The sequence below is a fragment of the Cryptomeria japonica genome, chromosome 10, assembly GCF_030272615.1.
Source record: "Cryptomeria japonica chromosome 10, Sugi_1.0, whole genome shotgun sequence".
Lineage (NCBI taxonomy): Eukaryota > Viridiplantae > Streptophyta > Pinopsida > Cupressales > Cupressaceae > Cryptomeria > Cryptomeria japonica.
Genome location: NC_081414.1, coordinates 242,105,915 through 242,110,180, shown reverse-complemented (window position 1 = coordinate 242,110,180; position 4,266 = coordinate 242,105,915). Strand labels below are relative to the sequence as shown.

At 35.4% G+C, this 4,266-nt stretch overlaps 1 pseudogene; it reads left to right on the top strand.

Moving 5' to 3' along the window:
* The first annotated feature begins 1,164 nt into the window (after nt 1-1,164).
* Nucleotides 1,165-3,441, top strand: LOC131066602 (flavonol synthase/flavanone 3-hydroxylase-like; annotated as a pseudogene).
* The last annotated feature ends 825 nt before the right edge of the window (nt 3,442-4,266 follow it).

Below are 4,266 nucleotides of genomic sequence, written 5' to 3'. Positions count from 1 at the left end.
TGCTTACAATTTCTTCATACATGCCTTGCAGGGCAGTTGCAACGACAACTTCTGGCAAAATTCCTCGATTGTTTATCCTCTATTATCAGATGTCCATACCCTGTTGTAGAGCTCCCATTTTCGCACAGGCTGGGAGGATGCTGGCAAAGTTTTCCGACTTTGGCTTTATACCTGCCAATCGCACTAGTTTTAAAAGTTTTTAAATCCTTTTGACAAGTGCATTTTGTGCTTACTGCAATCAATCATTCCAAGAAACCACAATTTTTTGAGCATCGCTCAAACAGTTCACGTGCCTGGCCTATGCTTCCACATTTGGAATACAAGAACTCAAGCATTTCTATTACAGTTTGATGGATACCCATGTCCTGTTCTGAAGCATCCATTGTCACTGCTTATAAAACAAATATAGGTTAGAATATGAAGCGACGATGTTTTATGCGATCACCATCCACTTGACGTTGCTCGGGAATTCATCGAATTCAAGATAAACGGCAACTACCGTTTTAACAAACGCTGTCGCTGGCAACTGAAACGGATGCTGACGATAAAAACAAGCCCACAGCTGCCACCTAACCAGTCAAACCAGCTTAGTGTGTGCTGTTTAAGCCATCCCCTTAATTTTCACATTCCCAGCCATCCCCTTAATTTTCACATTCCCATTGTCCCAAGCCTGAACGAAAAGCAACAAAGAACATAAGGTCATGGCCAGTCATACTTATTAGTAGGTGGTTGAAATTATTTTGGTTTCAAAATAGATCTTTGGTACAGCGTGATAGCGATGTGTTAGTTAATCGCAATCATTCATTGTAAAATCGACAGTGTAAAATGTGCGTGTTAGTCAATCCATACTGCCATTTTAGAACCAGAATAGACACCAATTAATATATCAGATGGAAGAACACTCTAAGCTGCGTGAAATGCATTCCGAGCACTATGGATCAAATCTGCACCTTACACGTTTAAAAGTTCAAGCAGCTTTAACGTACGCCAAACAAAACTCGTACAATTTTGAAATCTATTGAAGTAATTGACAATTTTCTACGTGGTCTCTGCTGGTCTCTGAAACGAGGACTGGTACAACAATTGGAATTCATTCTTCCACGTTGCCCGATCCTTCTGGTCTGTGCAATGAGAACTGGTATAACAAGTGGAATTCATTCTTCCACGTTGCCCGATCCTGCTGGTCTCTGTAAAGAGGACTTTAATGGGCTTTACAATATGAGGACGCTATAAACATTAACATATACGAGAATGTCTATATAAGTAGACTATATACCCACAGTTTAAGTACAACATACATATCCTCCATTGTGTTGGTATATTGATCTGATATAATGGCAGCCGTTCGAGTGCAATCCATTGCATATGGTGGAGTAGGGGCAATACCCTCTCAGTTCATCAGAGCTGATCATGAGAGGTCTGCTCTCAATGCTCCTCCTGCCAAAATTCCGCTCATAGATATGTCCATGTTACACGCATCACCTGATCTGCGCCAACCAACGGTGGCAGAAATAGGAACTGCAGCTCAAGAATGGGGGATATTTCAAGTGGTGAATCATGGAATTTCAGAAGAGTTTGATCCGACGTTTGCAGACAGTGGGAAAAGAGTTTTTCGATCTTCCACAGGAAGAAAAGGAAACGTATGCCAACAATGCTGAGGATGGCAATCTGGAAGGCTATGGTACTAAACTGGTACACAATATTGAGGGAAAGATGGGGTGGAATGATTATTATTTCCATATGCTGTGGCCTCCTTCCCGCAGGGATTTCAACACCTGGCCTAAATGCCCTTCCTCTTATAGGTATATCTTTCTTTTTGAATTATGGATTAGTTAGGGTTTTGTTTAAACAGCGCATTCTATGAGTTATTGGTTTAAGGGATTATCTTGAAAGGTTAGTGTGGTTTCAGATTAGTCAGTTAAATAAATTATGTTTAAAATATGTTGTTTAAGGTGTATCAATACTTTAAATTTGATAGATGATGAGAATTCAACGCTCAAAAGTAAAGGAAATGATATAGTTGGTGTTGAAGAGAGGTTTGCACAGATATTTTAGATGTATATATATCTCTTTTTGAAGTATTGATTAGTTATGGTTTTGTCTAGACATTAAATTCTAGGTGTTGATTGGTATATCGGACTTATTTTAAACTGGTAAATATTATTGAGAAATATATGTTATTTTAGATGAACTAGCTAAATTTAATTGAAAATATGTTTTTTCTGCCCTCCTATATTTGATATAGTATGAGAATTCAACGTGCAAGCCTTAAAGAAATGATATAGGTGCTATTGCCAAGAGTATGGTGAAGAATTTGGCAGAGAGATTTTAGTTGTAGTATATATATCTATTTGATGTATGGATTAGCTAGGATGTTATTTAATCAGTACATTCTAGGTGCTGATTTGTTCAAATGATTCATCTTATATCATATTAATGATTGAATTACATTATGCACTACCTAAACAAATAAAATTAAAAATATGCTTTAAACTGCAAAAATACTTTAAAAAGCTTGATAGATGATTAATTCGATGTGCAAGAGAAATGATTTGGTTGGTCTTGCAGAGAAGTTTGTGAAGATTATGGGAGAGGGATTTTGAGCGTGGGAGATAAGTTGCTTTCCGCACTTTCTATCAATCTTGGGGTGCAAGCGTGTTCGTTGAAAGAAGCGATTGGTGGGGAAGACATGGAAATGGAGATGAAGATAAATTACTACCCGCCATGTCCTCAGCCAGAGCTCGCTCTGGGAGTTCTCCCTCACACTGACATGAGTGCTTTAACTCTGCTTGTAGCGAACCAAGCTTCCGGACTACAAGTTTTCAAAGGCTCTGACTGGGTTGTCGTTGATCATGTTCCAAACGCCATTGTTGTCCACATTGGAGACACACTACAGGTTTTACCTTTATTCTTTTCTTGAAACTTCTTTTCTCTCATCTTCTTTTTGTTTGTGAGAGCTAGTATGACTAGGATGGAGTGTTGATAAATGGGCAGATATTGAGCAATGGCAAGTACAAGAACATTTTACACAGGAGCGTGGTGAGCAAAGACAAGGTTAGAATGTCATGGCCAGTGTTTTGCAATCCTCTGGGGAATAAAGTAGTAGCCCCCATGAAAGAACTGCTCGATGATCACAGTCCTGCCTTGTTTACTGCCAAAACATTCGCAGATTACAGACGTTGCAAGATAAATAACGTTGCAAGATAAATAAGGTTAAAAAGTAAAAACACTTCTTTTCTTCGGATTCAATTGTTAAAAGTCTAATCACTAGTAGCACAATAATGATGGAATGCCCCCCTTACTCTGGCACTCTTTTAATGTCAGAATGACGAGGACTTCTCACTAAAAAAGCTTTTGTTGACATTTGTTATTATTGTACTAATTTCAATATATTATTTAAATTTGAAGGGATGACTTTATAAAGATTATAAAATTCTTTTTTTTAATGGTGTTCAACTAATTAAAAAAAAAAATATAAATAGAGAATCATATCATATTTTTTAATTTATTCATTTTAATTTCTAAGTAAAAGTACATTAAATTTAACTACAACAATGGGACATATTAAAATAATTATTTTGATTCTTCAATAATAATATAATAAATTTTATCATAAGAGTAACTCTTATATTAGGAAACCCTTATATATTTCATGAGAAAGACAGTCTTATAGATCGAAATAGGATTTTCAAAATTTGAAATATATATATATATATATATATATATATATATATATATTCATCCTAATTAGCCTCACATACCAACGTATTGAACATTTTTTCATGAGATATCATTTAGAACAAATGACATGTATATGCTAGGTGCCAATGAAATGGTCAATGTTTCCATCTAAACAGAATAATCTATTCATGGATATTGTAAAAAATTTATGCATATCTCTTGGTTAAATATAAATCCCATTACTCGCCACTTTATTGATATGCTTCTTTAGTCATTCTTTGCCTTGCATATGTAATGTAACCTCACAACCAAGAATTCCTAATTTATCAATACAATAGAGAAAATTGAAACTAATTCTACATCAAATTTGAATCAATTAAACGCATGAGTCTATTTTTGACATATCTCCTATTGACATTTGAGAATAGCAAGAGTAAGTGTTTTAAACATAAATTAATGAATTGAACTTTTCTCATTTGGGACAATGATGCATGAAATTACTAAAGAAATGAAGATGGTTCTATGAGTTGAGTTTTTATTTTATGAACATCTAGCTCTAATTAAATTGAGATAGAACTTAACATT